This window comes from Amia ocellicauda, chromosome 8, assembly GCF_036373705.1.
Source record: "Amia ocellicauda isolate fAmiCal2 chromosome 8, fAmiCal2.hap1, whole genome shotgun sequence".
Taxonomy (NCBI): Eukaryota; Metazoa; Chordata; class Actinopteri; order Amiiformes; family Amiidae; genus Amia; species Amia ocellicauda.
The window spans coordinates 14829037-14853465 of record NC_089857.1 but is presented as its reverse complement, the minus strand read 5'-3'; the positions used below and the strand labels follow the sequence as shown (position 1 = coordinate 14853465).

Below are 24429 nucleotides of genomic sequence, written 5' to 3'. Positions count from 1 at the left end.
TCTGCATGTACTGTACTGCTGTACCGCCTGTCTTTACATATTATAAATATAATGTGTAATACTGTATTTGAGGAGGTAAAGAAACAGACGTAGCTTGTGAGACGCACACCAGTTCAAGAAATGGAAAAGCTAATTACTTTGTGCGGTTTTAACGGATCCAATGTGCCATCCTTGTCCTTATGGCTCCAGTGTATTCTCTCTTAAGGTGCTCATGCATCATTGTCGTGCTCACGCCATGTGAGTTCAGCTTTGCAAGTGTTGCAGCAAACTGTCTTCAATGTAAATTCAATGTAAAGTGCTCTTATACTTTCCACGGGGTGTAGCTGCAGCCATCTTTCCATCTTTCCATCTTTCAAGTTTTTCTTTTTAGTAGACCAGGTAGACCCAACTAATGTAATGGAGGATGAACTACATTTTAAGATTTTAGTAGATTTTAATAATCAATGTTATCGCATAGTTATTGCAGCCCTACTATTGCCGAGTACTATTGAATGTGTAAGTTTGATTTCATGACACATTAGTATGTGATTGGATGTCATGCCAATGAAGATGCTCTATTGGGTTGAGATCTGGTGACTGTGGGGGCCAGTTTAGTACAGTGAACTCATTGTCATGTTCAAGAAACCAATTTGAAATGATTCGACCTTTGTGACATGGTGCATTATCCTGCTGGAAGTAGCCATCAGAGGATGGGTACATGGTGGTCATAAAGGGATGGACATGGTCAGAAACAATGCTCAGGTAGGCCGTGGCATTTAAACGATGCCCAATTGGCACTAAGGGGCCTAAAGTGTGCCAAGAAAACATCCCCCACACCATTACACCACCACCACCAGCCTGCACAGTGGTAACAAGGCATGATGGATCCATGTTCTCATTCTGTTTACGCCAAATTCTGACTCTACCATCTGAATGTCTCAACAGAAATCGAGACTCATCAGACCAGGCAACATTTTTCAGGTCTTCAACTGTCCAATTTTGGTGAGCTTGTGCAAATTGTAGCCTCTTTTTCCTATTTGTAGTGGAGATGAGTGGTACCCGGTGGGGTCTTCTGCTGTTGTAGCCCATCCGCCTCAAGGTTGTACGTGTTGTGGCTTCACAAATGCTTTGCTGCATACCTCGGTTGTAACGAGTGGTTATTTCAGTCAAAGTTGCTCTTCTATCAGCTTGAATCAGTCGGCCCATTCTCCTCTGACCTCTAGCATCAACAAGGCATTTTTTCGCCCACAGGACTGCCGCATACTGGATGTTTTTCCCTTTTCACACCATTCTTTGTAAACCCTAGAAATGGTTGTGCGTGAAAATCCCAGTAACTGAGCAGATTGTGAAATACTCAGACCTGCCCGTCTGGCACCAACAACCATGCCACGCTCAAAATTGCTTAAATCACCTTTCTTTCCCATTCAGACATTCAGTTTGGAGTTCAGGAGATTGTCTTGACCAGGACCACACCCCTAAATGCATTGAAGCAACTGCCATGTGATTGGTTGGTTAGATAATTGCATTAATGAGAAATTGAACAGGTGTTCCTAATAATCCTTTAGGTGAGTGTATATATATATATTTTTTTTTTTTTTTTTTTTTTTTGCAAAATGCACAGAAGACCACCAAAAAGCTTAATGTAAATTTGCTACTGAAAATTGGTAGGCTATATCAGAGAGGAAGAAGCATTTTCAGGCATCGTTTAAGCAACGTAAGTTTAATAACGTATTATGCGTTAGGCTTAATTGGTCAATTGCATACAACTGATTGCCGCTTACTGGAGATGACCCCTTGTTTAGTACGTAGCTCCATACTAACTCTGCAAGTTCGTTACAATTGTCCCATTATTATTATTATTATACTGGTATAATAATAATAATAATAATAATAATAATAATAACAATAATAATATATAATGTTGACAAAAACTCTGAACTGTAGAAGGGAGTCTTTTTATTATATTTAACCCGAATGTTAAGGTTACTGTGTTCCGGTGTCTTTAGTGTTTACTAAGTATAGTTGTGTCTTTTCAATGTTACTGAACACCAGGATATATTCATCAAGTGGTTTACACCGATTCGCTATTTCAATACTCCATAAATACAAATTAAAGTTAACATACATACGTCACCGCGCATACAGTTTATTATGAGTAAGATGCCTTAAGGTTAAGATGCTTCATGCAAGTAAAATCAATATAAACCCTGTGCCTGTAAAAAAAAAAAACATGATTACTGTTTGAGATAAACTGCAAGAGGGTGTTTTATTTTGTTTATATACACTCACCTAAAGGATTATTAGGAACATCTGTTCAATTTCTCATTAATGCAATTATCTAATCAACCAATCACATGGCAGTTGCTTCAATGCATTTAGGGGTGTGGTCCTGGTCAAGACAATCTCATGGACTCCAAACTGAATGTCTGAATGGGAAAAAAAGGTGATTTAAGCAATTTTGAGCTTGGCATGGTTGTTGGTGCCAGACGGGCCGGTCTGAGTATTTCACAATCTGCTCAGTTACTGGGATTTTCACGCACAACCATTTCTAGGGTTTACAAAGAATGGTGTGAAAAGGGAAAAACATCCAGTATGCGGCAGTCCTGTGGGCGAAAATGCCTGGTTGATGCTAGAGGTCAGAGGAGAATGGGCCGACTGATTCAAGCTGATAGAAGAGCAACTTTGACTGAAATAACCACTCGTTACAACCGAGGTATGCAGCAAAGCATTTGTGAAGCCACAACACGTACAACCTTGAGGCGGATGGGCTACAACAGCAGAAGACCCCACCGGGTACCACTCATCTCCACTACAAATAGGAAAAAGAGGCTACAATTTGCACAAGCTCACCAAAATTGGACAGTTGAAGACTGGAAAAATGTTGCCTGGTCTGATGAGTCTCAATTTCTGTTGAGACATTCAGATGGTAGAGTCAGAATTTGGCATAAACAGAATGAGAACATGGATCCATCATGCCTTGTTACCACTGTGCAGGCTGGTGGTGGTGGTGTAATGGTGTGGGGGATGTTTTCTTGGCACACTTTAGGCCCCTTAGTGCCAATTGGGCATCGTTTAAATGCCACGGCCTACCTGAGCATTGTTTCTGACCATGTCCATCCCTTTATGACCATCATGTACCCATCCTCTGATGGCTACTTCCAGCAGGATAATGCACCATGTCACAAAGGTCGAATCATTTCAAATTGGTTTCTTGAACATGACAATGAGTTCACTGTACTAAACTGGCCCCCACAGTCACCAGATCTCAACCCAATAGAGCATCTTTGGGATGTGGTGGAACGGGAGCTTCGTGCCCTGGATGTGCATCCCACAAATCTCCATCAACTGCAAGATGCTATCCTATCAATATGGGCCAACATTTCTAAAGAATGCTTTCAGCACCTTGTTGAATCAATGCCACGTAGAATTAAGTCAGTTCTGAAGGCGAAAGGGGGTCAAACACAGTATTAGTATGGTGTTCCTAATAATCCTTTAGGTGAGTGTAGATTACCTATAAAAAAGTAGGCTGTTCATTCAAATCACTAGTAGCTAATGGGACGCCATCGATAAATTATGCAAATTAGCACCAACGAAGCTTCAAACCTTCGTTCGGTAATGTGTTCCGAACCTTCGAAGGTTAAAATGTACCCTTCAGGACAGCTATAGTTCCAGGTCGGGTCGGATGTGCCAGTGGAAAAGGACCATCAGTTATTTCATTCACCTGTGTGTAAGACTGTAGGTCATAAGTCCACAAGAACAGGGGGAAAGCGAGCTTGGCCAAGTCTTAAAATGTTGTCAACTTATTCTAACAAAATAGTAAATGTAAAGGGTAACATGGCAACCCCAGTACCATGAAGTATGTTTAAAAACAACTAAAGAAATCCATTCTCAATTAATCATAATCATCGGGACTGAGTTTTAAAGTGTGTTCTTTTGGAGGAATTATTAAAAAAGGGGGGGGGGGTTCTGCCATCTGATCTGTAATAAAGTTTAGAAACTAACATGGATTATCAATGTGTGTTACAACTTTAAAGGGAGGTAAAGACAGATTAATTACATGTTGAACGTACAAAATATTATCACTTTAATTTCCAACTGAAGGTGAAACAACAACTGGATTTGTAGCCCATTAAAATCAACAAGCTATGTGCTCCACCAAAGCTTTCTGGTGTCAAAAGTTTACATTAAGGGCAGAGTATGGTCACTGTTCAGTTTTGATTCAGAGAAATGGAAAGTACCCAGAACACAGAGACAAAGCAATGTATTTGCTAATACCATTTCAAGTACTATTCTCATCACTTTATCTCTCATATTTATAGAACTTTCCTCAGAAAACCCAGATACGCCCAGGCCATCACAGGTAAAGCCTAAAAAAGTATGACTGTGGTTATTAAAAATAAAACAATATGCGATTAGATTGTTATGTGACCTTCTGTAGTTTATTATAGGATACAACCTGAAGCAGGCTTTGAAAATGGCATACAAAATATGGGTGAAGGGTAAATACAGTTTCTTTCAACTGCCCTTTTCAGAAAAACATAATATGACACCACTGTATTATATCCAGTTGCCTAAGACCCACTTAAAATGACATTCCAGAATGAATAGTCAAATAAGACATTTTAAAAAGTTAAAACTGACAGGAAACTAACAAGCTAGTATTGTCTCACTTTCCTGTATCCACTTAAGACCACCAGTACAGATCAAACATGGCTCATCTTGATGAGAAATTCTTTAAAGTAAGAAGAATGATCAGTGACAAACCTCACAAAAATAATTGCAAACGATCCATTAAGTCACACCATAACCCTGCCCGCATCTTTAAAACTCTTCTTACAGGTCTATAGTAAAGAATAAAACCGCTATTTTATGTGCTTGCTTTATAAAAGCAGAGCTGTTCAGCATATGTCACTATTTAAAGATAATTATGCCACAGTTTAACATTAGTCCCATTATGAAAAGTGCAGCAGACAATATGAACAAGACTTTTTGTTGAAAAATAAGCAGAAAAAGTCAAATGCATGTAATCAAAACCTTTTTTGTCTGAGTTATTTATGATTTATTTTTTTTAATTGTATGAACAGACCAACAATTATTCAAATCCTACGGGCATTTTGGTTGAGTGCAGTTACAAATAAATTACTTTAAACATATTACTGATTTGCCTGAAGGATTTTGCTGCTTTGCCTTTCAAGGTGCCTTACATGCAAGCAGTTTCAGGTTTCACAACGTAATTTAGGACATGATCAGAGCAACCTGGTACCAATGACAACAAGAACAAAAACAGCCTGGCTGGCAAAAAGTTATTCTAAAACAATTATTTAAGTATAATTATTGTCTAACTGATGGAATAGATTTTGTTATTATTCTTGAAAACATGTGATGTGGCTTTAATGTGTATATATATTATGCTCAATCAGATTCTAGTTTCAAGTCAAGTTCATGTTTATACATGAAATAAATACAAAAACGCTTAAACTAATGGCAGACAAACAAATCTCCTTAATATCTGTTAAAAATATATTGTATTTAATGACTATAAGAAACTATATGAAATTACAAGCTTCACATAACAATGCATACCAACCTTTTTCTAGATACCACACTAATGAACAGAAGAAAATCTGTTCACAATTGTTGCAATAAGGGTGTGTAATATGTTGAAACCTGGAGAGCTGCTCGTCCATGGGAAAATCAAAGGTTTGTTTGTAATATTTATGGAACAAAGACGGTGGCAAGTATTCTAGAAAACAAACAAATGGGAGTATAGTACACTTGAATAATGAGCAACTATAAACAAATAAAAAGCTGCTTCTGATGTAATCAGTGTGATGTAGCCTACATGTGGTAATAGTTTATAGGTTGCAAAATGGGTGCTGTGTTAAACTCAGACATTTAGCCTCCAGCTACTTTTAAGAAAGACCCGATAGTGACAAAGGTTAGAAAACAAAAATGCCTCCCAGTACAAAGAACTTGTTACACAATTAAACCAGAATATGGACCATAATGACATTACATTACAGGGCTTATTAAGGCTTATTAAGGAGGTAACCCTGACTCATTGGATATCAGTCTGAACTTCCAACTGACATTTTAGACATATTCTCATGGAAAGACTTGAGTGTCGTGTTGAGATTTTCAGACACTAACCACTTTGTATGTTTATTACATATTCGGCTGGTTTCACAGTCCGTGAAGAGCACTAATCTCAGATTACGTAAAGTGTTTTGCTATGTAAGGAAGTCCAAGACTAGAGCAAATGAAACCAAACTAATGTCAATACCTGGAATGGCATACTACCGGGGCATTGAAAAACAATACAAAGAAAACAGAAAATATCTTGTGAATCAATCAGATCATGTCTTAAAACACTATAATTTGAAAGGTCTGTGTCTTATATTATTTATTTATTTAGAGTTTAGACATTTATATGCTGGCCTATGTATAGCGTTGTTAATCACAAAAATCAACCAACAAGTACATCTCTGTTGTTGTGCAGGATGCACAATAATAAAAAAAAAGTGTTAAATCAAATGTGCCATTGGAAACCCTGGTCATTTTTATGAATAATAAAAATACTATCTTATTCTTTAAATGTATTTTTTATTGAAACATTTTTATTTGCACAACCAATACCGGAGTATATTGCAGAAAAATCACTAAGACTGCCTATTATGCAATGTCAGAAAACAAATGCATAGCCCGATCAAAATAGAAACTCAATAAAGCTGACTACCATAAAATAGACAATGATGTTTTGGCAATAAACAGTAAAGAAGGATTCAGCAATGACAGAGAGATACTGAACATAGAACTTATTCCTTCTATGGTGGGATGGATATCATTCCTCAGGACACCATTTCAGACACCAGTACATCTGGAGATCCCCTTGAGGTACAGACAAAAACATCTAGACGTTGAAACTCTTTCCGGTCGCCCCTTGTCTTTACTCTCAAAGGCATTCTGTTTTCAAGGCACACTGTCTGCAATTTTTTATTTAATTTCTCTTTTATGCATACTGCACATTTCTGGCCTTGAATGGAGATTTCCACATTACGTGGCAACGAATATTACAAGCTCAGTTCAGAAGTACAGGCATGCTTGAAAACAAATAAACGAACACACTAAAAAAAAAAAAAAAAAAAAACTAATAACTGCTTTGCAACTTCAATGACCCTAAATCAGTTCCTTTTCTATAGTGATTTACGCGGTGGCACAAGAAAAACGTATTCCTGGTGCATGAGTCATGATTATGGAGTGCCTCAAACGCTGTTACTTTTAACCAGTTGAGATCGGCCCAACAACATCTGGGGTCTGGAATCCTTACTACTCACTTGCAGTGCTTCACCCAAACACACTACTTAGTCCTCATACTCCCACGCACAGACATGAAAAAACTCCACTAGATAGGAATGCGAAATGAAAGATCCCCCTCAGGCAGGACTAACTTGTAGTAGCCTTGGTTACTCTTGCAAGCTGCACACACTGCATGATGGCTATTGCCTGTATCAGCTTCTCTCTCTGGAGTTTATGATTGCACATTTCACCTTCAGATTACTCCACCATGCGTGACCATACTTCTAAATCTGTAAGAGGCATGCAGCTTTAACACTTAACATGAGTGTATGACTATGTAGGCTATAGCAAGTGTGCTGCACACAAGCCATGTGTCCTTTATAGTTTCCCAGCAGCTCTAGATCTGCTGCTTCTCACTCAGATGTGAAATGCTCAGCTTAAGTGTTTACTGTATGAAACGAGAGAATCTTTTACAGATTGCTTTACTACACTGATCTCTAACACTGACATTCAATGCTTATTGCATATCTTTGTAAATATTTTGATATGTATTTGTAAAAAGGCAGCATGACTGTGTTCAGTTATAGAGTATAAATGAAACGGTAGATGAAAAAAGATCAATAAGTAACAGATTCACTAGTTCCTGTGGTCTGGATAGACGGAAAAGTTTGCATATTAACTAGGGATGAGACCAAAAAGTCAAACATTTGTCTATTCATTGACAATTCGTTAACAGTGGCCACTGTCGACAAGTGAATCTAACATTCGAAAGTAAAAAAAAAAAAGTATATATTGATCTTTTAAAGCCTGTACTCTTGATTGGTTCTCTATGTAATGAAGATTGACAGGAGACTGGGATTTGTTATTTCTTGTCTGTGATTGGCTAAACTAGAATGTACCTTGGCTAACGATGGCTTCCTCACAGAAAAGTACTGCATGGAACTACTTTCACAAAATAAATATGTGCAGTGCAATTTAACTGCCACAAATCTACAACTGGTATATAACACCACTTCAAAGTCAGACAGCCTTCTGCGACACTAGCAATGACAGGAAGGGAAAGAGGACCACAACAAACATTACTATTATTAAACTCGCTATACATAAAGCCAGCTATTGCCTATAGGCTTTTTAATTGGAACTCGAGCCCACAGGTATGTTTCCGATTTGTTTTAGTGTAGACTGGGAGTCTATATATTGAGTGTGGTTTAGAAACATGGAAAAAGTACATTGTTTAGTTAAGTTGATTGTATAAGTGAAGTAGCTAGATAGTCCAATACATTTTGTATTTCGTTGTTGTTATGACAAAAAAACACTGCCACAAGGATGCTAATATTAAGGCATCTTTGTCGTAGATTGACAAACTATTATTGAATGAAAATTAAATTAATAATTGAATACCAATTTAAAAGAAAAATACTCAGACCAGACCAGGTCAGCTGTAACTGAAAAATATTCTGTTCTTATGCACATCAACACATTTTCGGGAGATGATCATATTGTAGTCAAGCAAGAGTTCCTTTAAAAAAAATTGTCACAACCTTTGAAATTGTAATGCATGGAAAGGGTTGTGACAATATCGGGAAACAATTTATTTAAAAATTAAGTTCAATAGCAATAGCAGTAACTGTCACATTGCATTATTTTGTATTTCATTTTGTTCCATTTTCAATGGTGGGGGGGTGAATACTCGAATAGTTGAGGAATTATCGATAGTCAAAATAATCGTCATGCACATGCCTAATATTAACAAATGCATCACATTTTGAAAAACAATGCATTCCAGACCACAGAGTGAGGGGACATATGAACATACATTTGGGGCCTTGAATCATTAGTAAAAAGGTATTTAAAATCTAATTCTTAGGAGGCTGTTTGTCATTTCAAAAAACCCTCAAACATTACATGAATTTAAAATGGAGCCTGCAATGTATGCTGATCCAGGTGTCAACGCATAGAGAACAGCATTAACACATTCTCAGATATCTGTCCTCTACCCAGTGTTGCCCTATCCAACATCAGTAAATGAGATGCCACTCTGTTCCTACAGTATATAGGCCTAGCTATGATCCATATGGACCCAACTGAACTGAAGAGGTAGGCTACTTTGCATCTAAAGAGGTAGTTAAACATCTACGGAGTGGAAAATAATGATATGCGTTACAAACAGTTGCATGTTGTTAAGCTTAATTACAATAATCCCACTTTGTCTGAGTCAACCCCACAAATAGTGCAATTTTCAACAACCTGAGTTCGGACAAGGTGTCAGTCTGTAGTATAGCCAATGCATTTACACAGCCAAACAAACAACAGAAACTAAATTCAGAGAACTCACCTTCTACGGGCATACAAAGAGAACAGTTAAACCCTCCTTCATTGTTATTTTGTTTCTCCCCCATTCAAGACACTTTAATCAGCATTGGAAAAGACCCCAGATTCTGTAGTCATCCATGCCAGGCCGTATTTCATTCAAAGGGGATGAGTCACACTTACAAGAGGCCCCAGACCCTGACTTTCTTTCCCCCCACAAAGCCCTGACTGTCCTTCGGGAATGAATGGTCTTCTCAGATGTCAATGTAAAACAAATCCTGCACGTTAAGATTACCAAAGCATCTCACACTGAAGCTGCCATCGTTCCTGTATCCAGTCAGGCACAAGAGAGAAATATGTTTGGCTTCTTTAAAATAAATACAAAATAAATATAATAGGAAACAGACAGCATTCCCCAGAAGGCCCCATTTTCTACGGCTCCGAAAGAAAACAAAAAATATATATCAGATGAAAGTCCTTCAAATCTCTCCAGATGTTTATATGGCCTCACATATGATAGATTCCTGTTTATGTCTTTCTCGGACACCCAAAGTACATCAAACTAGTTTTGATCTAGTGCATGTTTTAAGAATGTCTGGCAATCATCTATTTCATTAGCATTAAGTAAAAAATGGCACATCACAAGCTTTGAGACATGATGAATAGATACACTACACTGCAAATATGCCTGGAATGTATACTGTTGTGGAGGACTATATTTATTACTTGGTACAATTAAGCACAATAGCATAGATTTTGATTTACAAATAGATTCTTAAAAAAAAGGGAAAAAAGAAGGCTGAACGAAATACACAACAACATGAATAATAATGTTATGCAAATGTTTCAAAATGTATCATGAGTGACGTCAAAATACATGTACAAAATTAAAGATTGAGCCCGTAGGTTATTCGTGTCAAGTAACAGAGTAAGTAGATAAATAAATGAACGAGTAGGTCTACTACTTATATGAAGGTTTCTCCCATTTTCTTTTCAACAATAGCATTTTTGAAAGCCCCCAAATAGACAAACACAAATACAATTCAACCTAGTCAGTCACGCTTGATGTGCAGTCCATAAATACATATTTTATAACATCAGCTCAGGGAAAAAGATTAATGTGTTCCGTTACAAACATGCATGTGTCATGACACACAGACATCAGCATGCGCTATCCATCCATGTGTGAATAAAAGAGCACTTACAAATGTAAATCATTCAATAATAATACAATAACATTTATTCAAGATTCGGAAACAATTAAGGTATGGCAGATTAAATCGCACTGGTAATGGTCCATATATTTAATTTATATGAATACCTGTTTTGTTCATTTTTCAGGTGGTCAGTAAAATGCATTGCAATATAAAAAAAAAATTAAAAAAAATCTTAAAAGTACTATTGGTGGATTTAACAACGGAAAGGTCCTAGACTATGAGGCTGTGTGACGAAGGGTAAGGAAAAATGTTCCACATTAATGTGAAAGTCAGTAATAGTTTTCTAACTAACATAAAGATTTTCAAATTATTCCATTTGATTAATCGGTTATCTTTGGTTCTACACTAACATGAGCATGAATTCCAGGGGACGAAATGCTTGGCACGGTTTGTACGTAACCTTACCTATCTAATTATGGTTCAAGAAACCTTTACTATTCCCAGATTTAGACATATTATCATGCTTCCCGTTTTGAAGGCACTTGCATACAAAAAGTAATTTAAACTATATATGAAAGGTAAGGCTGTATCATATGACAGTATCAAGGTAACACAAAACACTATAGGTTATAGCCTATAGGCACTAGGCAGAATACAGATCTTTACACAATGATGAATCATGTTTCTTCTTGTATCGTACAAACATACTGTATCAAGAAGTGCAACTACAGACTGGTAACATGCAAGTTTCTACAATGCAGTGGAAATTAAATCCATGGTTTGGATTTTAGATGCAGATTGCCCCTAGGATACATGCTCACAATTGTAGATTGTGTTCTATCTTGAGCAGTATTCTCTTATTTTGTATTTTTCCTATCTGAAAATCAATGCCGCTGGTAAATGTCTTTGCATCACTTGAATAAGAAAGCTTATTATAAGATAGTAACAGCTTCACACAAGTCGTTCTGGGTGTCTTAGTGTACATTAATCTAGACTCAACCAGCTGGAGGCAGATAACAGCACACCGCAGAGGAGTGTGATCTGTTTTGTAGTTGATAGGCAGTTATATGAGGAGTAATGAAGATTTCGGTTTTGCTAAGGTTTGTTACTGTTTTCAGAGTCAAACAGCAGTGTGCATTTCAAAAACAGGACTATACATCATTTAAACATATTCGTACAATTTAGAAAGCATTCAATGCTGCAAGAGCACCATGATTCTGGATTTTTCCAGCCACATTTTAATGGAAACAAAATGTTGTATAATGGGGTTTGGCATATTCACAGAAACCTAGTTTGAGAACATAATCGTTTATTTTCTTTAGTTTATGCTTAACAAAGGAAAATAAAATATATATATCTGTTCAGAATATCCATTTCCAGATCCACAAATAAGTTTACTTTAAGGGACTATTGTCTAGGTTGAATGCTGGGCATCGAATTGCTAAAGCTTTGGTTTTCTGGATAGCTAAAAGGCACTGTGGTCCTACAGTGCCTGAACTCTTCAAGTACGTATTGTTTCATTAAGTCACAGGCCGCATAATCAAACACAGGGATTTGCCTGGCAAAACAATGAACTGCAGACGTGCTTAACTATGTCGGTGAAGGATCACACGAGACCAGCAACTATTTCAGGATACACCTGAAAGAAACTGTATTAAATCAACTGATACAAAATGAACAGAAACAAGTAACATAAAACAAAGTAAAATGTTATTTTTATTTACATTCTGAATAAAATGCTGAAGTCTTGGTCTCTGTTGCTTTAATATAATAAATCTTAAGAAAGCTGGTTAACTAATCTCTTTAAAATCCTTTCTGATAAAGTAATAGTGATATTCAAAAATAATGTATGTTTTTGGTAGTAAATCAAAACCTTATCTGAATTCCCACAGATACAAAACAAGCAATTAGTCAGTCAATCAAACTTCCTCACCAGCTTCCCCCCTTGTTTTAAGACTGCCAGCTTTCCACGTTTCAAACTTTCAAACTGTATATTTTTCAATCTTTGCTGCCAGAAATCTAATATCTGACTTCATATTAGCTCATCTTCATGCCAAAATGAACAGAAACAAGTAACATAAAACAAAGTAAAATGTTATTTTTATTTACATTCTGAATAAAATGCTGAAGTCTTGGTCTCTGTTGCTTTAATATAATAAATCTTAAGAAAGCTGGTTAACTAATCTCTTTAAAATCCTTTCTGATAAAGTAATAGTGATATTCAAAAATAATGTATGTTTTTGGTAGTAAATCAAAACCTTATCTGAATTCCCACAGATACAAAACAAGCAATTAGTCAGTCAATCAAACTTCCTCACCAGCTTCCCCCCTTGTTTTAAGACTGCCAGCTTTCCACGTTTCAAACTTTCAAACTGTATATTTTTCAATCTTTGCTGCCAGAAATCTAATATCTGACTTCATATTAGCTCATCTTCATGCCAAAATGAACAGAAACAAGTAACATAAAACAAAGTAAAATGTTATTTTTATTTACATTCTGAATAAAATGCTGAAGTCTTGGTCTCTGTTGCTTTAATATAATAAATCTTAAGAAAGCTGGTTAACTAATCTCTTTAAAATCCTTTCTGATAAAGTAATAGTGATATTCAAAAATAATGTATGTTTTTGGTAGTAAATCAAAACCTTATCTGAATTCCCACAGATACAAAACAAGCAATTAGTCAGTCAATCAAACTTCCTCACCAGCTTCCCCCCTTGTTTTAAGACTGCCAGCTTTCCACGTTTCAAACTTTCAAACTGTATATTTTTCAATCTTTGCTGCCAGAAATCTAATATCTGACTTCATATTAGCTCATCTTCATGCCATCTAGAGAGGATAAGAAAACTAATGACTGTCATTCAGTACTTAAATTTATTGTTTTTTATTGTAAAAAGCAGTTTTGAAAACTATAAATCATCTAGTGTACACTTAAAAACTTAGTGGACAGTAAAATAAACAGATACAAGCTTTACACCATCAAAACAACACACATTGACTTACCATCATCTGCTTTGAAACCCATTTTATTTGCTCTATAAATGGCACCTGTTTAAATTCAAACATTTCATTAGTCTTCCTTTTTATTTTCTATTGTTGTCTGCTATATATAGCAATAGCTGTTCCTCCGCACAGTTGAAACGACTAGGTCAAAGTGACATCATCCTTATAATTCTGTTAATGTGATTATTTAATTAACTTGTACGTTTGTTTAGTCATCATGTAAAACATGGTATACAAATGCTGAATGTAAAACTTTAAAGCTCAGATACAGAAACTACTAAAGGAAATTGCTGCCAATCCTTCCTTGGTTGATGAAACATTAATACGATTTCTGTGTATTAACAGTACAACTGAAAAACATATACAGGCATAAACAATCGTGTAGCCCGTAAATGTGATTACTAGGATATGTTAAATATCTGGATTGTAGTTAGCAATTGTGGCTTGAGAAAAACAAAACACTTGTTAGATTTCTTCTGCATCTTTTGTTTGCAGGATACAGAATTGCTACTTAATCTGCCAAACTTGATCAGTTTGTGTGCATCCTACACTCCATAACAGCACTTCCCTCTAGCAGAAGGTATTAAAGATCACACTGTAAACCTATTAGTAAGAAAGTGGCTTCTATTTATAAAACTAGCAAATTCATTCTTAAGGTGGAGTGCAACAATTGCTGCTCATCTGCAATCATTGTATCAGTTAACAGAGATATAGGACTGAAGTCAATGAAAAAAGGAGATAAAGTCAATGAAAAAGAAAACTAGCAAATTCATCTACTCTACTTATTCTAATAAGCAATAACCCATCTCAACTGAAGAAATTAAAATCAGAACATACTTATTTCTGGGATTTACCAACAATATTAATATATTTTCAGATGATATTGGCGGCTTTAAACTGTAAAGAAAAATATACAGAATATAATGTGTAGCGTTTTAAAACAGAAGTGTAATGAAGGGGGTATCAGAATAGAAAGCTCACCAAAGTCTTTATTCCACTACACCTGTTACCTAGCAAGATGTTGTATTTGGCTTAAGGCATAACTGACTGCAGATTCTTAACTCTAAGGTTATTGTATTACAACCAGACTGATATTTTGCATGTATCATATGTTTGTATTCTGCCCACGCTGAGCAAGACCAAGAGCACCACAAACTAGTATTTTGAGGCCTCTTCTGTGTGATACTTTTGTGTCCATGATGACAGTACTTTCAGAAAAAGAAAACTAATAAAAAATGTCAGCTGAATTTACGCCACACATAGGAAAGGTTGAAATGATCTCTTTGTCCCTAATATAATGTGCAGATTAGAATGTGAATGAGGACAATTGGAAATAGAAAGACATATCTAGAGCTCTCAGACTGCCTAGACAGCAATGATTGTTCATTTGTAGCCTTTGCTTTTAGTTTCTTATTTTGTATTTCATTTTGTACATAGTTTCAGTTTCAACTTATGGCATAGTTTCAGTTTTAGTTAACTGAATTAAATTCTTAAGAATGATAGTTTTAAGTATAATTAAATCCAATAACCAAGTTGACCCTATATATAGTAGTCAAAGTAACTGGCAGTACTTTAGAGCAGGCTGCTTGGCAATCAAAATAATACAATTTTTTAAAAGGTGCAACAATGTTTTAGTTTTAAACACTATTCCTTCAAAGGCACTTTCTATTACTTAATTTTGAACAGACTGAATAAAACTCAGTTTGAGGATATAAGCCCATCATTAAATATGCTCCTGACATATGCTAGGAGTGGCAAGACATCAATAAAATCTGTATCCTGTCTCTTTTTAATCAGCACTGTGCAGATTTCCTTTAGAAGCAATTCAACCTTGACTCAATATGAAAGTCGCCTTTATTTTTTTTTTTTATTACCACTGCAAGACAAATAAGTCACTGTACTTCTGCCGCTTGACCTATGAATGACATTCCTAATGAAGCGCACTGTTCTACAAATAAAATGGTGCCGCAATCAAAGAATATCCTTCGAAAGTACAAGGCATTCTCTCCGCCTTTTCAATTCTTGTGAGCAGAAGCCACAAGTGTCAGCTATCAGAGGAGAAAAACCACAACTTCACAAAGCTTGCAACTGTTCGACATTGAAACAAAATTTGCAGTCATGCCCAGTTTTGTTTATCTGGAGAATTGTTTTATGTACTTTGTGACCAAGTTAAAGTGTGTAAGTGTTTGGTGCGGAGATGGATGCAGAGTTTGCAAGGTTTTGGTGGTCAGGATGGAGGTTTTAGAAGGATATTGTGATAGTGTTTGGACTTGTTTTATTCTGCTGCACCACTGATCTCACTGTACAGTGCTAATTAGGGTTCAGTTCTAAATGCCATACAGCGTTTAACACGGTGAACTGTGTGTGTCTTTCTCTGTTAGCTGAAATGTAAACAAACCTCATGGTCTTTTCCAGAGGGCTCCCTTTGCAGCATGAGAACAATACAAATCTGACTAAATATCTGTTGTAATGGACTCTGATGACAAATAATTTGGTATTTGGTGGCACTGCTACTTTACATTTAATGACCATTGAACATATCCTTTCAGTTTATAGTAACACTTGTGTTTTGGTCTTTAACACTGACAGAAACCAGGTTAAAGCCACACTTCAGCCCAAGTCAGAGGATTCCAAAACCATTATCTGATGGTGTCTTCTTTCCATTGGGTGAGGTTAACAAAAACTCAGCAGCAGCAATACAGTCTAAATTTGCGATTCGTGGGTGGGCTGAAGATCTTATTTATTTTGAGCCCTGGTGATGCAACTCATCCCTCTCAAGCACAGGAGGAATTCAATGTGGTGCCCTCAAACTACTAAACATGTGGTATGGATGAAGTGCACCTTAAGACTTTGCAGAGATACAGCAAAATGGGAAACATTTCATTACACTTTTGCCACAACTCTCAGGTCATTTTTTGATCTATGGAAAATACTCCTGACCATTGCATTGGTTTGAATTCCAGGTCAGCTTGTTTACAACATAACTTCCCCTCTAGACCTGAGGAACGCTCTTCAACTTCACCACAGCTGCTCCTCACATGTATAAAAATATAATGCCAACACACACACACACATATTGTGTACATAGTCCATTTAAATACCCAAAAAGTGTTACCCAAAGTTTTAAAGTACAGACATTTCAAAACTCGAACATTCAATTTTAACTCAGGGTAAGGCTGGCAATGTTACAGTTTACTGACAGAGAATTAAATCAGACCTGGTAGTTGTAAGTATAATAGTAGAAAACTAATGTTGGTCTTTTTATAACATTATTTTCTTCAACTTATATCCATAGGCAATGAAGGGCAGTCTTCCATATATGGAGTAAAATCAGATTTTCATGGGCAACCAAAGTATTTCAGACCGCATGTAGGAATAGCCCTGCAGTAGGAATACATATGTACAGATGTGCTGAATATAATGCTGCTCTATACAGATTGCGTGTGCACGATAAAGAGCACAAAACAAGTCAAATACAAAACCGTACATTCATGACTTGAATTCATTCATTAATTAAAGTGTTAAAACGAAATAGATACAGTTAATAAACCAGTGAATATGTTTTTGTATTATTGTTTCTTTTTTTGTGTGTGGGCACACTATGTGTTTTACGGTGTATATTATAATTTGTGCCAATTCCAAGTACAGAAGTGGCTAAAAACTTGATTCAGCCCCCCACCCCCCACACCTTTCTGTTTTGTGTGAACTGCCAAAATAAACAGCCAAACAAGACACAGTGTTGCATGCATCCATACACATCTGTCACTGTTTCGTTGCTGCTGTTGTTGTGTCGGTGTTTGTTTTCTTGGTGCTGGTTTTAATCACCGCTGTGAAGGCAAAGGTAAAGTAAAAACTTTCTCCAGCCCCACACTTCGCCCAATCCCGCACCGCTATGTCACACATATCCACATAGACAGACACATGAACCCTTACCTTACAAAATCTGGGGCCGATCCGGGTTTAAATCCAGTTTTTGTGTCGCTGGTTAGCGCATTTTCTCAGGTTTCTGTGCGTCCCTGGCATCTGTTTACCCAACTTTTGCCTGCTGGAGGACCCGATGCCCAGTGTGATCCCAGCGGCTGGAGAGGCAGCGCGCATTGGACAGAGCGCCTGTCAATCACTGGGCGGGGCCAAGAGTTCCTGCTGGGGTAGTAAGACTCCCAGTAAAATCCCTGCGCTTATAGTGGCTGTGGAAAAAAGAAGGAAGAGGCTGAAGAATGCATTCCACCCGTGGAAAAAAAAAAGTGCAAGTTCCTAGAGAATGCACAACCGTGGAAAAAAAAAAAAAAGTGCAAGAGCTTAGTTGGACAACAGATGTAGCCACGTTTCCCTATTTTGTTTCAAATTCGGATGCTGCCAATCAGCAAAGAATGCTTTTGTCTGGTCAATTGCCAGTCTAAATGAATCACACACCATCGTGCTATGTACATGTCACATTTATTACTATAATAACGCTATTCATAGGCATTTTAAGATTGCTCCGTATTGCAAAATAAAAATAATAATACAAAAATAATAATAGTCATTTCGTATCTATGTATACCGATAGCATGGTCGTACTTTTTTAGATCTCATTCTCTAAGTCGTGTGAGTAGTGTATACTGTAAAAAGCTTTAACTTGTTTTTTTAAATGTACTTCATATACAGTTTAAGATGTGCAGAAGTTGTGTAATGTCATTATTCTTGGCTGTAACTGGTATTTGAATGCTGACTTCAGTTGAAAAGGCTTCTGGAGTAAATGAATGGTAAATAGCCTGGGGTTTACAATCAAAGTAATGAGGGTACAGGGGAGGGTGACTCAGACTCAGACTGTATGATTCAGAGAAACGTTTACTCCTATAGCACGGGTCTGATTTCACAACGTTGCACGCATAAATACATATATAAATTGCGGCTCTTGTGCTAATGATGAGAAGTAGACAGGGTTTGCAGTTCTCTAAGCACTCTGAACAGTCTACTACTACTACTACTACTACTACTACTAATAATAATAATAATAATAATAATAATGTTATTTATAGTAATAACGCAGTAATGACCAGGAGTCTTGGGTTGGAGGTGAGCTTGCTAAACCACAACAGTACACTTTTGTTTTCTTCAGTGCTAATTATTACTGTACGGTTTTCTGGCAGTGTGGCTTTATTTCTGACAGTTACATTTTACAGATTAATTTCCATTTCATTGATTTTCATGGGAGGGTGAAAAATGAAGCAGCTCAGTGAATATGCAATAACCTCTGCAGGGCATGCATTTGTTCCAAGATGAGCTTCAAAACAAACTGCAAGTCAATTGAGTGGCTAAAACAACACACCAATCATATACATTTGAACACATCCTAAAAGCATTTTGAAAGATTTTCTGGCAGAGCAACGGATCTTATCTAAAAACTGCCACACCTTGGCATTTCCAATACCTTTTCAGGTTAATTCAATTTTAATTTGGTGCTTTTCTTATGAGCTTGATAATCCCGTCATCAGATTTTTTAATTACAATGACTGATAATATTGCACAGTGTAAAGAGCAAGCAGATTGTATTTAAATATAGAACTACATAGCCCTATACAGCAACAACAACAACAACAACAACAACAACAAACATTATTAATTATTGTTTTGAAACTTTTAAAAGTTATTTTTCTTAAATCAATGTATTCACTGTATTGACCTGAAGAAACAAATAAACATGCATAATATCATAATCTGGTCATTTTAAAGAAGTGATATTACATTTACTTTAAAATATAAATCTTAATAATTACTATATGAACACTGAGGATAACTCTCCAGATTAAGTGTTGTTATTCTGGATTAGTGTTCTTGCAAAAACACTCACCCTGTAATACCTTATCTGCCAAGCAATATAGACAAAAAAACTATTGTTTATACTGTACCTGTCAACTCAGCATATATATTATTAGACTAACAAACTAAAAAATAAAAGAAATGTAATAATTTCCTCATAGGTTAGAGTCAGGAGTTTGGACAACCACAATAGATATATATATATATATATATATATATATATATATATATATATATATAGAAAAAGTAACTAGAGTTTATGTTGGCTTTGACATGACTGAGGGAGCAATGACCTGGCCATGAGGATGACACCACCAAGACACCCCGACTCCACGAGAGAGGAAGTGAAGAAAGACTCAGATCACTTCACTTGACATTTCACCCCTCTGCTCTTTTCTGTATTTTCTAATGAAATACAGTGAAGCAATTCTTCCAGAGCCCTGGGTCATTCTGTGTGGGCCATGGAGTTCGTTCACATCTGCACTCTGGCATTTCCGGAGAACCACACATGTACACACACACACACCATTGCATACATATGCACAAAAAACATGCATTCTTCCCCTCCAAATATACATTTCTTTACAGCTGTCTGATGAAGCTTTAATCAGTGCTCATGCTGCCTAAAGAGGCTTGTTGTAATTTGAAACAATCACTCTGAATCTGTCTCTTGCCAAATTTAATTTTTGCCTTGCGACTTACCCTAAGCTACACATCCTACACTTTACAAGCTGCAAGAGTCTTTGATGTTATATCATGGTAAGAGTTAAACTGAGCATTAATGACAGTGGCACTTCATGTTTAAGCACTGACACTGCTGTGAAACATTTAGTCTGTAGTCAGGGCTCTTACAAATGTAAATCCCAAAGGTTTTTTTAAATCAAATTGAGAAAAAAAGTAAGGAAAGAATTGGCACACACTGTTGGTGGCTTTTAATTGGGAAGATGGATGAAATCTCTGATGAATAATAAACCAGTTTGTTTTAAATATATGTTTGTATATATGTATGTATATATTATGATATAAACAAATGAAATATAAATGTCAGCACTCTTCTACAAACTCTCTTCTACAAACACACTCTAATCTAACTGTGACAGTATTTTGAAATGCGAGGAACCACCTGTTATTAAAGTTGACCTTCCACAGAGATCTGAGGGCAACTACAATTTAGTGAGATATTTCATGTGCTAATTATACCCAGTCAGTATTTAACGCACTGTCATTGGGTAACATATCTTTTTTTTTGCTTTGATATACACCAGAGCACAAAAAGGGAAGGAAACCTAAACAATGCTCCCAGCACAAAAGAAACAAACAAGTGATTTAAACAATTACACAGTAATTAATCCAAATCCCAATAAAGACATGAAACTGTAGGTATTAATATTGTTTAATCAATAACACATATTCTAAGACATTTGTTATTCTCAGATTATCATGATCTCCCCTGATCTATGTTAATTATTAGACGCATAATGTAAAATATGAATGTATAATTCGGTTCAACATTTGTGAAGTCAAATCACAAATTGACCTTTTATATGGCAATCATCACCACCGGAGATTTTTGAAGTAGTTCTATTACACTATGATGCCCTCTTGTGGATACATGCAGGATTTCCTGAGTTTTCAAAAAGAAATAAAAGCAATATTATAAATATTTTCCCCCAGCCGCCGCTTAAACACTACATGACATATCCCTGCTTTACAATCAATAAACACACCATGACACCAAATAATAAGCATGCAATATTGATCATATCATTTAAAAACCCTGTTGGATCTGTCAGCCTAACCTTTAGTGTGACACTATTACAGCACCTACAAGAAGAACAAAGATTTTTGAGGATATGTCTCAATATGGTACATTTTTGACATACAGAATACAAATGAATGAGGGCAAAAACGACAGCAAAATACAGAAACCATTTATACATTCTTTAATTATTTCACTGTCTCTTTGCACTGTCTCCACCTAGTGGTAAAATCAAATTTGTAACAGCACTGCTATTAATAATACTTCCTCAGATCAGTCTTTCACAACCCAGGAAACATACCTGTGCCCTTTGCTATAGGAGATGATGTTGACCTTGATTGATGTTTAAACTGTTAAACTATTGTTGTTTACTTATGAGCAATACTTACTTATAAGTATCCTATGCTAGTGTGAGTATTTATTTTCTGTGTGTGTTATATGGATTTTTTCTATTATTAGGGATATATTGCATATTATTGGTTGTGTGCATGTGTTTTCACAATGTTTAACTACTGCAACAGTCAATCAATCAAACATACTAACAAAAAATGAAAATCATAAATGAGACCCCCATGGCAACCTGCCCACATTCTCAAAAGGATTGCTGGGACAGATTGAGACGAGTGGTAGACGGGCTCAGACAGGATCGGCTGGGGAGCCACCACCTGACAAGTCAATAATAAACTGTTGCTTCAGCTTTCTGTTTCTTCCAAATAAATAATGCTTTGAGAAGGACACCTGAGAAGGACATTCAGTGAAGCTGCACATCCTGTGTGTGGACCCTTATGGCTTAGCAACATGGAGGTCCTGTGTAACTTTAGTAGCCTCACTTTATTAACAATGTACATCTTAGTGTATCAGAACAAGAATTCACTTTTTTGGTAACAGCTGGCAGAAGCAATGTTGTAAAACAAAAATGGGCATTAAATCGCATTTTGTAACGTCATAGTTTGGCAGGGGGATATTTTTGCAGCCTAAAAAGCTACCTGGATATTAACTTTGAACTCCTTTTTAATTACTGCTCCTGTTAAACTGCATTATACACAGATGTCAAAATACATATATTAGTATATGTCTTATGATAAGTCTTGACAGAATCAAGTTATGCCATAGTAATGACTCTGCTGCAAAGAAGGCACCAGTGAAGCCTTCAAGATGATTTAAGATGACATAGACAATCTGTCATTGCAATCAAGCCATGCAAGGGAAGAATAAAATGTGTGGAATTAATGGGATTTCTTGACAGAGACAAAGTGTGCCAATCTGTCAGCATTTCTTAATGTTGAAGGCACAGGTGTTACCTTTAAAATAATAGTCCCTTGTTAAATATCTCATTATGAACTACCAGTGCATAGTTAGGAAATAGGATTGCAAAATAGGTAATTTATAGTTCACATATTTTATAACATTCATAAGGAAGAATAAGTGTGAACCTTCCAAATGGACATCATAAATTGAAGGAATGAATGTTGGAAATTATATATTATGAAGTTGGAATAGCCAGATTGATTTAAAAGAATACAAATATAAATGTTTGGGGAATTCTATAATGTATACACTCAATACATTGATAAAGATATATAGGGCTTTATAATCAGAGACATGGAAGAACTGCATTATTCAAAAACTTGAAATGAGCAAAATCTGCACAGAGAGAGACAAATTCAAATGTCTATTTCTTTTTTTTGTTGACCCCAGCAAATTAGTCATTTTCATTCATGTTTGTAAGTTTCAGAACATTCCATATAGTTTAACCTATATAATGGGAAAGAAGAGAATTACATTATTACTGAATTACAGTCAAAGTAAACGTCCATGTTACTAGATGATAGAGTTTTCATGTTTATGTCTGGTTTAGATTTAGCAATTTTCAGGGACTGGCAGTGATTTTCAATTTTTTGCTTGACATCAAAATTTCCACCCCATTTAAGTAATTGTAAAAGGTTAAAGATATAGATATAGAAAGATTAAACATTAGTAAAAATTAAGTATTTAATTTCTAATTTAGAATAGTTTGGGGAAAATGTAATGAAGTTAGGATACATGGAGCAAATTAGAAGTAGAAAGTAGAAGCATGAAGCTTAGAAAATCATCACATCAGAAAAACAATAATAATAATAATAATAATAATAATAATAATAATAATAATAATAATAATAATAATAATAATAATAATAATAATTATAATAATAATTTGTTCTATAAGTGTTATCAGACCTGTTCAAATATAATTTAAAAGCATGTTCTGGAAAGAAAAAAAAATCTTTAGAAATTAACAATCTAGATTCTTTCTGAGAACTTTGACATATTTAACATTCCACAATCAATTCTGCTCCTCAATTATTTAAAAGGTCAGCTTGGCTATTCCTCTTACTGTCTTACAGCAGACAAACACAAATGCATGCAGACATAGTTTATTTTAATTGTGTTTTAGAACAAGCATTTCCAAAACCTACATATTTTTTTAAATGAGTGGAAACAAGAAAAAAAAGAGTACATGACATCTGTACCTACCAACTTGGCTGAACTTTTACAATTGGCAAGCCTGGTGTTTGATGTACAGATAACAAAGGGAGAATTTACTGTGAATATTAAAATTGGGAGCTTATTCTATGAGAATCATATTACAGCCTGACACAATAAACACATATCTTTTTGACCATTTTAACTTTGCCATCTGCCTTAGTTTGTGTTTTGGCCTGACTAATATATGGTGTTCATTATTTCGCCTATTTGTATAGAAATTATTTGTAAGATTTCTTTAAAGGTATTCTTGATTTCACTCTGCTCAATGCACTGTTGAAACAATTATTCCACAGTGTTTAAGAAAATACTTTACTGGAAATATTTTTATCTCTTGCACTTTTTCAAATATAGCTCCCCTTAAGTGCAGGAAAGAAAGTGGCAAATTAAAAAGCTCCAATATGCGGACTGAGTTAGGAGCTAGGCCATCAGGAAATGGAAATACAAAACCAAAGACAGTATTCCAAAGATCTTCTAATGAAATTTTATGAAAGTATCTCATTAAGAGAAGGCAGGCAAGGAGACAGATTCATCCTGCTGTTTACTGCTAAATGAGTTAAATGTTATTTGAGATAATTAGGGCTGTAAGCTGTGGCAAAAAA

At 35.8% G+C, this 24429-nt stretch overlaps 1 protein-coding gene across 1 annotated transcript in view; it reads right to left on the bottom strand.

Annotated features, from left to right (window-relative positions):
* il11ra (interleukin 11 receptor subunit alpha) overlaps positions 1–18061 on the bottom strand; it is a 46435-nt gene extending 28374 nt beyond the window's left edge. Inside the window, exon 1 of the mRNA XM_066712122.1 lies at positions 17677–18061. The gene's annotated coding sequence lies outside the window, so the exon portion shown is untranslated. The remainder of the gene's footprint in view (positions 1–17676) is intronic.
* Positions 18062–24429: the final 6368 nt, after the last annotated feature.